This window comes from Nannospalax galili, unplaced genomic scaffold (genome assembly GCF_000622305.1).
Source record: "Nannospalax galili isolate Female #2095 unplaced genomic scaffold, S.galili_v1.0 scaffold388, whole genome shotgun sequence".
Taxonomy (NCBI): Eukaryota; Metazoa; Chordata; class Mammalia; order Rodentia; family Spalacidae; genus Nannospalax; species Nannospalax galili.
Window position 1 is genome coordinate 222,357 of NW_008360304.1, and position 13,498 is coordinate 235,854.

General features: G+C 44.2%; 1 protein-coding gene across 2 annotated transcripts in view; it reads left to right on the plus strand.

The window, feature by feature from the left end:
* Positions 1-13,212: 13,212 nt before the first annotated feature.
* The window catches only part of Lats2 (large tumor suppressor kinase 2), a 78,888-nt gene continuing 78,602 nt past the window's right edge, over positions 13,213-13,498 (plus strand). Inside the window, exon 1 of one of the 2 annotated variants that reach the window (XM_008824326.3) lies at positions 13,213-13,442. The gene's annotated coding sequence lies outside the window, so the exon portion shown is untranslated. The remainder of the gene's footprint in view (positions 13,443-13,498) is intronic. The other variant, XM_029559259.1, reaches the window with a different exon arrangement.

Below are 13,498 nucleotides of genomic sequence, written 5' to 3' on the forward strand. Positions count from 1 at the left end.
TGTTATTTCTCTTCTGTGTGGGACTTCCCCATCAGTCTATTCTCTCATTCTGTCCACAGCCTCTCTGCACAAAAGGGCTCAGTGGATGCACTGGCTCACATCCAGGCCACTCTGATCTAACTATACAGCACTCCTACAGAAGCAATGTGTTACACTACAGACGGTTTTGGGACATTGTCAAGATAGCCACTGTGCTCCCAACAGCCTCAGAGAATTCCACACCAGTGGCTCTCATTACCTCAGTGGAGCCATGAACACAGCTCAAATATGAAATCCATTTTTTACCTCAGTGGAGCCAGAATGCTGGCACAGTTGTCAGTTCTGTCTTTTGAAAACTCATAGGTAAAGACTTCATTGCAGATCAACAGTCAGTGCTGCCAGGGAATTTGAGGGGGCTGAACCCCTCATGCTAGCATGTGTCCTCAGTTGGCCCATTTGGCACTGACCACCATGCCCATTAGAGAGGAGGACTGCTTCCTGGAAGCTAAAGAGCAAATTCCTCTCAGCATTCCTTGTGGTGTGAGGAATTGCTTCTCCAAAGGAAAGAATTGAAATCATCTGACCAGCTCATTTCACCCGTAGTCTCAATTTCCTGACATTCTGGAAGTTTTTCAGTGACACATTCTGCGGGTGTGTGAACTGGCCAAGCTGGGTGTTGCCTTGTTCAGTGGGGACTTCCTGCTTGAAAGGCTAAGACCCCATACTGCCAGCTGAGAATGAAGCCTCTCTCTCTCTCTCTCTCTCTCTCTCTCTCTCTCTCTCTCTCACACACACATCTCTCTCTCTCTCTCTCTCTCTCTCTCTGTGTGTGTTTAGTTTTTGGCTCTTTGGGAACCAAAACTATGTAACCAGGGTGACCCTGAACTCACAATCTTCCTACTTCAGCCTCCTGAGTTCAGCGATTACAGGCCTACATCATCACGCCTGGTTTGGGTCTTTCTTAACAAAGAAAAGAGCTTGCTTGACTTTGACCAGTTCAGCTAATTATATTATGAATGGAAACACACACACACACACACACACACACACACACACACACGTGTAAAGTAGCGATATAATACTATGGGCTCCCAAGTTCAAAATCGTCTTCTGTGTATGTCTAGTCTAACCTGTAAGTCCTGTGTTTCTTCTCTGCATAATAGCGTTAAAGGAAAACTCTGATCACCCCTAGATCAGAACCCCAGATTTCAGAGCCTCTATAACACAGTGCTCTGTTCTTGCCAAACAAAATAGTTGTCAGGCCTTAAAATGGCTTAGAATTAATTCCACAGCTGCAGTTATGATTTTAGATTGGTGCTGTTTCTTCCTAAGGTTTGGGAAATTCCATTCAAAGTTCCCAAATTCTTTTAGCTTTCCTTGGCATGTACAGCATGTAGGATTTAATACAGCTTAATAGTTTTATTTTTTATTTTTTTAAAAACTATTCAGTAGCTACAGGACATTTGTTACAATTGTGCCTTACTTAAAAATCACCAAAATTGCCTTTTTTGAAGCTGTGTTCATGACTCCTAAGAATATGCAGCTCTGGGCTATAATTGGCAGTACATGGGGCCATCATCTTCTGTATAATTTCATTTCCCCTCTTCAAATTTGATGCTAATAATTTGATTCATAAGACTGAACATTCATGGAAAGCTTACTGGCTCTATCCTCCCTTCTAGAATATGCTTCGCTTTTGATATTTGGTTAATCTAGGTCTTCCAAAATTTCCTTTGGGTGAAAGGTTTACTCAGGGCTGGAGAGATGGCTCAGTGGTTAAGAACACTGGTTGGTCCTGCAGAAGACCCAGGTTCGAATCCCAGCACCCACACGGCAGCTAACTGTCCATAACTCCAGTCCCAGGGGATCCAACAACCTCTTCTGACCTCCGCAGGCACTTACCTACATGCAGGCAATACACGCATACACATAAAATAATAAATAAATAAAATAAAATGGTTTACTTATCAAACACCTATTCTGTACCAGGGGCTTCACACACATTATCTTGCTTGATCCTCTTAACACCATAGACAGTTAGGAATCTCTGTTTTACAAATGAGAAGAACAACGTAGTCAAGATTTCACCACTGGCCAATTACAAAGTTGGGGGTGGGTGTCTTTCCAGATACTCAGCTGCCTCCCAGACCAGAGGTCACTTGCCTACAATCTAAGGTCAGGAAAGACTTCTTGGAAGGGTAGCAGGAGGGGGAGGTGTTTTAAGGTCAGAAAATGACATCTTTTAGAGAAATGAGAGGGAAAAGTATTCAAGATGAAAACTATATGGAGCCAGGGATGGTGGTGTACACACATGCTCCCAGTGTTCAGGAGGACTGCCATAAATTTGAGGCTAGCCTGGGCTACAAAGTGATACTCTGTCTCAAACAAACAAAAACAATAGCAAAAATCCAAGCAGGAAATTAAAAAAAAAATCCTAACACAGAATTCAGAGGCACCTGACCTAACCATGAACTCACAGGCTTTTGCCCTGATTCAGCTTTCAGAAAGTGGCTCACTGCAGTTCTCCTACACATTGATGGAGACACTCCTACCTGCCAAGTCCTACTTTGATGGAATCCAGGTTGAAAACCTCTCTGCAGTGGAGCTTTTCACTGTAGCAAGGTCAGGATCTCTTTTCCACCTTCATTTATGGACTCAATTATGCCCCTTTCCAGGACAGAAAACCCTGTGAGGCACCTCAGAACAGGTCCTGGCAGGGGAGAGGACCCCAAAACAGTAGAGGCTGTGAGCACCACCTTCTATCAACAGATGGATGGCAAGCACCATTTGGTTGATGACATACACAGAGGGACAGTCATGTGAAGAAACACAGAGAAAATGGCCCTAGGCATGTCAGTGATAGACTGAGGCTACCAGGAGTAGCAGAGAAGCCTGGAACAGATTTTCCTTAGTCTCCTGTGGGAACCAACCTTCTCCAAATCTTGCTGTTGGATCTTCAGCCTACATGAATTTGAGGGAAGTCAGATTCTGTTAAGTCACTCAGTTTGTGGTACAAATGCCTTTTAATAAACCCAGGAATGGGGCTGGAGAGATGGCTCAGCAGTTAAGAACGCTGGTCATTCTTGCAGAAGACCCAGGTTTGAATCCCAGCACCCACATGGCAGCTAACAACTGTCCATAACTCCAGTCCCAGGGGATCTGAAAGCCTCATCTGACCTCTGTGGGCACTGCACTGACCTACATGCAGACAACACATGCATACACATAAAATTCAAAAAAGAAAAAAGAAAAAAAAAAACCCAGGAGTTGAAAATATCATGACTCCTAAAATGTACTTCATGACTCAAGCTACTAGACATCACAGTTCAGCCACAGAGCATGCTATGGTGTTGGTCAGCCCCCTTCATGACTGAGGGACTGACTCTGGGCCAGCCCACCTGTCCAGCACTGCAAGAATATACTATACATCACAAGTCCAGAAAAATTCAAAACCCCAAATCTGAAGTACAGTTTTTGTTGTTGTTGTTGTTTTTTAATATTTTATTATTTTTATTTTATGTGTATGAGTGTATTGCCTGCATGTATGTGAGTGCACCATGTCATGCAATGCTGCAGAGGTCAGAAGAGGGCTTCAGATTCCCCTGGAACTGGAATTAAGGACAATTTGTAGCCGCTATATGGGTGCTGGGAATCAAACCTGGTCCCCTGCAAGAGCAGTCAGTACTCTTAACTGCTGAGCCATCTCTCCAGCCCCTGAAGTACAGTTTTTACTGAAGGCTTATTGCTTTCATTCCACTGTACAGTTGAGTCCTCCTCAAGGCTGAAAGCTCGTGAAATCTGCTAGGCAGCCTTAGCTTATGAACAGCCCTGCCCTGATGAAGTTCCATCATCCCTCACCTCATGCTGCATCACAGTGTGTTCTTGCTTCTGCTCGGCTCCCTCCCAACTGTCAGCTTGCTTGGATTAAGAAATGTCTAGGGTGTTAATGAGGCATGCCTTGGATGTGTCTATGAGCACACTTTCAGAAAGGATTAACTGATATGGTAAAACCTGTCTGGAATGTGGACTACATCATCTGGAGTGCTGGGGTTCCAGATGTAATAAAAAGGGAAAAAGGAGAAAGCAAGCTGAGCACTGACACTCCCCTCTCTCTGCTTGTGGACCTGCTGGCATGTGAGCAAGCAACCTCATGTTCCTGCTAGTGCAGCTGAGAGCCACTCCCAAGGATATGCCTTCCCAGACATGATGGACTGACTATCCCTGAAACTGTGAGCCAAAGCAAACCCTTCCTCTATTAAACTGCTTCTTGTCAGGTACTTGGTTACAGCAAGAGAAGAACAACTAACCAGCCTCAGCATCTACTCCCTCACTATGGCCAGCCAGAACCTTTTAAGTCTCTAGTGACTTCCTTTATAGTGACTCCCACAATGTTTTTGTAGATGAAATCTTACATTCTTCTTTTTCTGGCCTTTCCTTTGTCTCCTCCCTCACATCCTTCAGTCACAAGGGCTTGCTCCATCTAGGTCTTGTTCCCATCTGCCTGTGCTATGATTGTTGCCTTCATTGGCCTTTTCCTTTGTAAAAGTGAAAATGATATTTATAGCTATGTTTAGAGGCAAATCTACCAGATTAGGCTTATTCTATTATTATTATTATTATTATTATTGTTACTATTTTTGAGACAAGTCTTCATTATGCAGCCCAAGTTGGCCTCAAGTGCATGACAATCCTGTCTTAGATGTTTGCCACCACACCTGGCTGAGGTTTCCTATTATCCAGTATCCCCTCTTATCCATGAGGACACATTTCAAGCAAGATCCTCAGTTAATGCCTGAAACCAAAGGATGGATCACTATGTACAGTTTTATGCATACCTGTAAGAAAATTCAATTTATAAAGTAGGTACAGTGAGAGATTAACAACAAATAATGAAATAGGACAATTAGAACACTACATTGTAATAATAGTTATAGGTACAGTGAGAGATTAACAACAAATAATGAAATAGGACAATTAGAACACTACATTGTAATAATAGTTATATGAATATAGTTTCTCAAAACATTTATTGTACTGTTCTCTTGCCTTCCTTCTTTTCTCCTTTCCTACATCCATATTTACTCTTTCCCTCTCTCCTCACTCTCTTTTCCCCTCCCCTCTCTTTTCCCTCTCCCCAACCCTCTTCAAGACCCTGGGATTGAACCTAGGGCTTCCTTCATGTGAGATAAGCACTTTACCAACTGAGCTATGTCCTGGCCCAAGTTGTTTATTGCTTGAATTTTCCATTTACTATTTTTGGATCATGGGTGAATGTGGGTTACTGAAACTGCAGAAAATGAAACTGCAGAGAGGGGAGGGGAGCGGGGATTTCAGTGCATTATTTGTTTTTATGTTCCCTCTTTTTGAGACAGGGTCTCCCTGTAGCCTCAGCTAGTGTGGAACTCACTATGCAGACCAGGCTGGCCTTGAACTCAGCTCCACCTGCCTCTGCCTCCCCAGTGCTGGGATTAAAGGCGTGTGCCACCAGGCCCCTGCCACTGATAGATATCTTTTGTGAGAGGGTCTCCTGTAGACCCTGCTGGCCTGGAAACTTGGTGGCCTAGATCTCACAGAGATCCACCTGTCTCTGCCTCCTGAGTACTGGGATAAAAGGCCTGCAACCACCATGCCCAGCTTCCTCCTGAGTTTTAAAGAAATTAAGACATGAAGTCATTTTCATGGGCCCTAACAGCATTTGCATGCTCTGGGCACTGGACTTGGTGGAGAAGTGGCCCTGGCAGTTTCTTTGCCTGGTGATGAGAACAAGAGGTGATGTGGGAGATTTAGGTCACCAACATGACCTTCAGCCCCTCCAGCAAAAGCAGCTTGGGACAAGCCCCACACCTGGTTCAGTCAGCTTGTGGCTCTAAATCACTCCTGTCAGAGCTACCGAGAGGTTTTAGGTAAAGAAATCTCTTGGCAGGTCCAGCAAAAGTGGATGGGCTCGAGTGGGCATCTGTGCAAGATGGCGCAGGCTCTCTTCTCCAGAGATGTTTCAGTCACCTGGAATGCTTCTACTTCCTCAGCCTGGCCAGTCTCTGTCATTCCCTCCAGAAGACCTGCCCTGATGGCCTCTCTGCCTACTGGGGTTGCTTGTAGAAGGTTCAGTGTGTAAGGTGCTAGGAACTTTTGTTCACTTCACTACAGCTGGAAAGCAAAGAGAGACATAGGAAGACATTGGGGTCTCCTTGTCTTTTCTTCTCCAAGTACTGGGTTTTCTCTTTGCTTGTTTTTTGTTTTGTGTTTTAGAGACGGGGGTCTCATGTAGCCCAGGCTGGCCTTGAACTTACTATGTGATTAGGTTGAATTCAAATTCCTGATTCTCCTGCTTCTTCTTTCTTTTTTCTTAATTCTTAAAAGTTTTAATTATGTGTATGTGTGCATGTTTTGGTGTGGGTATGTGCATGTGAGTGCAGGTTCCAAAAGAGACTCAAGGTATCAGATTCCCTCTGGAACTGTAGTTACAGGTGTTTGTGAGCTGTCTGACATAGGTGCTAGGAACCAAACTTGGGTCCTCTGGAAGAAAAGTATTCACTTTTTAAAAAATATTTTATTATTATTTTTATTCTTATTTTATGTGTATGTGTGTATTGCACCAGCATCATGCAATGCCCACAGAGGACAGAAGAGGCTGTCGGATCCCCTGGAACTGGAGTTACAGACAGCTGTTAGCTGCCATGTGGGTGCTGGTATTTGAACTCAGGTCTTCTGCAAGAACAGCCAGTGTTCTTAACTGCTGAGCCATCTCTCCAGCCTGAGCAGTATTCACTTTTAACCACTGAGCCATCTCTCCAGTTCTTGCCTCTACTTTCTAAGTGCTGAGATTAGAAATGTGCCCACCATGCCTAGCTTTGTTGTCGTTGTTGTTGGTGGTTTGTTTAGCCAGGGTCTATGCTGTCCAGGCTGACTTTGAACTCCTAGGCTCAGTCCCCTATGTACATAGGATACAGGCATGCACTACTACAACTGTGCTGGCTTTTAATTTGATGGAGCTATGCCATCTCTTCTGCCTACTTCTCTATTTCATGTCCCTGTTGATCTAGCATCCTCCCTACTCTCTCACAAGTCCATTCTCTGCATGCTTCAAATACCAGCTTTCCTCCTGACTCTGATTCTGCCCTCTTTCCTTTCCAAGTATCTTTACTCCAAATATTGGTCCTTCCTCTCGCCTCTGACTTTCTGAAGGAGATTAGCTCTAAAGCATTCATCTAGTTCCGACTTTAAACCCAGGAAGTCTTCTTGGCCTGTGGTTACCCATAATCTAATACAATCGACATCAACTGCTTCCTGATTGGTGTATACTTACTTCCCTGTGCTTTGAAACCTGGCAGCCTTGCCATCACTGGGCTGCCTCTACCTCTGCATGGGAAATCATCTTATCACTCCCTCACCATGCTTTTCATTATCAAGCCTGCCTTATCAAGTGTCTGATGTACTCAATTTCTCTTTTTTCTCACCTGGTGGATAAAGCAAAATAGCTGTTTTTTAAAATAACTTTTATCAACCCAAACAATATTATAGTTCATTTTAAGTTCAAATTAAAAAATAGAAGATGAAAATGTTTCCTTTACAATCAATTATACAATTGCACGTTACTGTCAAGTTAGATTAGTTTGGATGTTTCCAGGTGACTTAGAAATATTCACTTTGTCTAAGAGATGGAAGTAACCTAAGTGCCCCTCAACTGACAAGTGGTTAATGAAAATATGGTACATTTACACAATGGAGTTCTCAGCAGTAAAGAAGATGAAATAATGAAATTTGCAGGTAAATGGATGGATCTCGAAACTGTTATACTAAGTGAAGTAACACAGACTCAGAAAAACAAAAGACATATGTTCTCCCTCATTTGTGGATCTTAGCATCAAATACTTATAAGTGAGTGCATATCCTGATGTAACTGCAAGAACCAGGAATATGGAAGGGAACCTGGGAGGTAAAAGGGAAAGAAGGAACCTGAGAGAGAAGAATAGTAGGAGATAGGCGTTACTAAGGGAGAAATGTGTAAGAAGGGGGTAGGGTGAGAAGGAGGGCTATACAAAGAACTATGGGAATAAATGGGAAGAAGGAGCTCAAAAGAGTTGGGACCCTAGCATGCAAAAATTATCAAGGGAGAAATGGTGAAAATGGGGACAATTTAAATGGGAAGGGTGGAGAGAAAGAGGAGACATAGTGCCGAAGTAGTACAAAAAACCAGAGGGAATCATATTAGTCCAAAAATCTACTGAAAAATTACACATACAATATCCCTACATGAGTCTGTGAGTATAGCTGAAGACCACATACATAACAAGAAACAGTGCCAGACAGGAGAAACCTTCCTTTAAGAAGTTGGCCAGGGTAGTCCAAGAGACTCCCAAAATTACACAGGCTATTGCCACAGCCCTCGGTTGCCTCTCAGAACTTGATGGTAAGACCCTATTGCTGAAGACAGGACATACTTTGAACACAGGATTTGGAGCAATGGAGCTGGAACTGACCTGGAAGCCACCTCCCCTGAAGGTTGTTAGCTCTCATAGCTTTGGAGAGCACCACATAGCTGATAAGGGAGAACATCAATTGATGGTCCAACCTTAGCTTTAAGGCCTAAAAACCACATCAATGTCCAGCACAGCAAATGACACTGGTGCAGTAGTGGCACTTTTATCTTGGGGGTAATCAACAGCTACCTAATTGGACTTAAAGCCCAGTCAATGGAGGAAACTCATGTCTGGTACTCTAAACCTAGCCAAATACATATAGCTGAAGAGATCATAGAACTTAGAGAAAACCCCAACGGAGATTATTACAGAGTTACATCACTGGTCACATACAGAGATTCTCTGTGAACTGCCCAAGCTTAAATGGCACATCTAGGATACAACCTCTACACCTAAGGCTCATGGAATATGGAACAAGGGATGAAGAGAACACTAATGCATCTTTCAACTCTCATCAATGAAGCTCCCTCATGCAACAGAGGGCCAGGAACACAAAAGGAAGGCCACAAATGGCCAAAACACAGAGAAGAGTAGGCAGAGTGTGGGTCCTTGGACAGGACTCCTATATTGAGGTCCACCCACCCAGGGCTCAGGGGCCACTATGGAAGAAGGGGAGGAAAGATTGTAAGAGTCAGGGAGGAGGTGCATGACCATACGGAAATCATACATGTGCCTGAGACCCTTCTTATACAAACCTACAGCAATGGTGTCAGTATGCGCAAGACCCATGCAAACATAAGCAGACAAAAACCCAGCACAGAACTGTGGAAAAGAACAGCAAAGCCTGTAACTTCAGCACTTGGGAGACTGGGGCAAGTAGTCTGTTTGTGCCCAGCAGTTTGAGACCAGAGAGGGCAACAGAGATACCAGTTCATCCTTATGTGTTTATTGCTGCTGGTGGTGGTGGTGGTGGTGATGTTTGGTTTTGATTCAGGGTTTCACTATGTAGCAGTGCCTGGCCTGGAACTTGCTATATAGACCAGACTGGCCTTGAACTCACAAAGATGCACATGCCTTTGCCTTCTGAGTGCTGGGATTAAAGGCATATGCTACCATGCCCAGCCTGTTTTATGTTTTTAATAGAAGGTTTCAGAGCATAAAGAAGCAAAACATCACCTTTTCAATGGAGTTTTCCTTCCAATTAGAGATATAACAGCATTCTGTTCATGTTTACATGTAACACAGAAGTTGCAGCCAACCATAAATATGAGAAATGTGCAAATAAACTTAGCATACGGTGTGAGCTAAGGGGGTGTTAGGAGGATCTGTTGTAGCAGTTCTCTTACTAACATGAAGTGTAAACAGAAGAATTCTTTAAATGCAGAATGCGATTCCTATCTTCATGGTGCTGCTGCTTTGAGTCTGAGGAAAATCCGAATTTATTAAGCAATGCTGATTTATGCAACCCCATACTTGACTACTCATCTGAGAAGAAGAGTGTCTATGCAGAGAATGAAAATACCTTTGCATCCCTGGAGGTGGCTGGAAAAGCAGGTCTGCAGGGACTTGCATTCTGGTCACTGCTCCTGGTCTCCCTCAGCTATACACAGGAAGCTGCTGAACAGTGTCTGGGAGTTTCTGTCTTCTGAAATATCGAGGAGTAAAGTAATTAGAAGGAATTTAAAATCAGAGGATAGTTTTACTTCTTGGTTTTAATATTGGAAACCAAGTATAAGAACTGATACTTTAACACTATTGATTTAATCCTGATATTCAAACTGTTTCATTATTGGGAAAAATTAAGAAAAATACCTAAATGTGGTTAAGAGCTAAGGCTGTATCTCAGGAATAGGATGTTCACAAGACTCTGAGTTAAGATGGTTATTTAAAAAATTTGGGGGGGATTTATTTATTTTTATTATGTGTAGTATGTTTTGCCTGCAGGCATGTAAGTGAACCCCTGTATGCAATGCTTGAAGAGGTCAGAAGATGACATCAGATCCCTTGGAACTGGAGTTATAGACTGGGTCCTCTGCAAGAGCAACCTATGCTTTTAACTGCTGAGCCATCTCTCTAGCTCCAAGACCGCCATTTTTTACAAACACAGTTTTGTTGTTTTGTTTTTGTTTTTGGCTTCTGTGATAGCTTGAAGGCTGTCCTGTTTTGGATGCTAATCACAGAATCAGTTGTCACCTATGATTCTGACCCACAGGCTATGCACTGAGGCCCTCACTAACCCTCTTCAGGTTTGATTAACTTGTAAGGTCAACTTACAGAATGTAGGGAAACTTAAAGTTATCATTTTAAAATATCAGAAATATAGCCAGATGCTGAATCAGTTGCACCACTCTGCAGCTGTGTCTATGGAACCCGAAGTTCTCCAAAACCAACGTCAAGGATTTTTTTGGCAGTTTCATCATATTGGATGATTGATAATTAACTCAATCTCCAGCCCCTCTTCTCACCCCCACCAGGATGGAGGATGGGTTAAAAGGTCAAAGCTTCTGATCATGGATTTGTTTTTCTGGTGAAAAGTCACCAATCAGGAGCCCACCAAAAGTTACCTCATTGGAACAAAGGATGCTCCTATTGCCTGGCAAATCCTGAGGGATTTGGGAGCTCTATGTCAGGAACTGGGGCCCAAGACCAAATACTAAAACAAAATATTTTTCTAGAGTCTCTATCTACAAAGGCCTTAGGAGTTCTGTCTTCAGAACTGGAGTTGTATATGTGTGTGTGTAGTTCCTCAAATATCATACAAAAGGGGCCAGGCATGAGGAATTATTTTTTAATTGGGTATAGAGTTTCAGTTTGGGATGGTGAAATTCTTCTGGAAACGGATAGTGGTGATGGTTATTCAATGTTATGAATGCTTTTAATGCCACTGCAGTGTTAAAATATAGTTAAAACGGGGGCTGGAGAGATGGCTCACTAGTTAAGAGCACTGGATGCTCTTGCAGAGGTCTTGGGTTTGGTTCCCAGTACCCACATGATTCTGTAATTCCAGTTCCAGGGGATCTAACTCCCTCTTCTGGCCTCTGTGGGCACTGCATGATACTGGTGCACTTACACGCATGTAGGCAATACATTCATACACATAAAATAAAAATAATAAAGTATTAAAAAAAGCAAGCAAGCATTGTAGATTATGTTGAAGCCTCAGTTCAATTTCCCTTTCCTCTGCATAGGCCACATCTCTCATGAATTTGGTATATACTCTGATAGTCTATGTCTACACTTAGACAAAGTGTGAGATTAGTACAGATTCTGAAGGGCTCTGTTTCTTTATGAATGTGGTATCATAGCATATATTTCTACAATTTATTTTCCATATGACAAAAGTCTTCTTTTTTATAAGTATTTTATTGCTATTATCCCCCCAAAAGTTTCTTTCTTATTTATTAATTTTATTTTTGGTTTATGTGTGTATTGCCTGCATGTGTGTACATGCACCTGTGTCATACAGTGTCTGCAGAGGTCAGAAGAGGGCGTTGGATTCCCCTGGAACTGAAGTTATGGATGGTTGTTAACTGCCATATGGGTCCTGGGAATCGAACCTGCGTCCTCTGCAAAAGAAGGCAATGCTCCTAACCCTTGAGCCATCTCTCCAATCCCCATGTTTCTATTTTTGAAGTCAGAGTAAGAGGAAGGAACTTTAAACACACACAGTGGAAGGCTACCAGTGTGGTTTGGAGCTGGGAGGAGAAAATACCCAGGTGAGTGGTAAGGGGAGCTCAGTTGGAGTATCAGTTGGAGATTTATCCTGCTCCCACCACTGTACACGAAGTCTGTAGCATAGAGGATGAGACTGACAAATGAAATTGAATGCTAAGCTTCCCACAGGTTTAATTATTGAAGTTCAAAGAACAGAGAACCTTAAAGAGAACTCTGAGGAGACTCTGGAAGAGCTGAAGCCTTAAGGGAATTAAGAGAGAAGAGGAGGTCCAGGGACTGAAGGCTGGTGAGGCAGTTAAAACAGTCTTGACAGGAGTCTTAGCATGTATGAGGCCCTGGGTTCCTTCCCCAGAACTAAAAAGAAAAAAAAAAGCTGGAACAAAATGATCTTTATTTCTTCTGAGACTGAAACTTTAAAATGCCACAAGTTTGTTAATTACAGAGGAAATCGGGTTGACTTTTAAAACCATTAGTCCTCACCATCACTTACCACAGACCGTAGGTGGTAGGAAGTGTGATACTGGAGGGAGAGCCAAAATTTTGCAGATGAAGGACTTGGCTTCCACTCTATCATTTCTTCTCTGTGTCTGTCCCTGGACCAAATCTCCAAAGGCAAGATAATGGAGTGGCTGAAGTGTAAACACCAGTCTCACTGGTTGGTTTAAGCATTACTATTCTGTCCTATAAAACCATAAGACACTTTTCATAACGCATATCCGGGGGAGGAAGTTGGTTAACTTACATCTGATTAAACTTGGATGGGTAGGCGCCCTGGTTTATTATTGGATCCACGACCTCAACAGCAGGCTGTACTTTTCGTGGCTGGCACCTACTTGGGAATTTGTGGCTGGTTTCCTCGGGCCGGTCCACTTACTTTTTTTTCCACTAAGATGGTATGAGATGCTCAAGGAAACACTGACTAGAACGGTTTACCGACTTTTGCTGCGAGCCAGAGTGATGACCGAGCAGTAGCTCGAAGGACAGGCAGCGGGCAGGTGGCGGCCTGGCCAGGGCAGGAAGCGCGGCTGGGCCGGCGGGGCGGAGCGCAGGGCCGCCGGGGAGCAGGGCCGCAGGCGCCCCGCCCGGGCTGGTATGCGGCCGAGAGTGACGCGGGAGGAGGGGTCACGTGACGCCCGTGGAATGCCAACAATGTAGCGAATGTCCCGCTCGGGTCTGCGCTTTGGAACCGTGGCGTGAGCGTCCCGGGAAGATGGAGCAGCCGCCGCCCGCCCCGCCTCTGCCGTTCGGGGCTACCCCGTCCCTGCGGGGCCAACAGCCACTGCCGCCACCGGCGCCCGGTCTCCCGGCGCGTGAGACCCCGGAGCCGCGAGCCAGGACGCCTCGGAGAGTGTAGACCGCGCCCAGGAGGTGAGGGGCCGGGGGCGGGGGCCGCGGGCGGGCGTGCGGGCGGACGACGAGCCCCG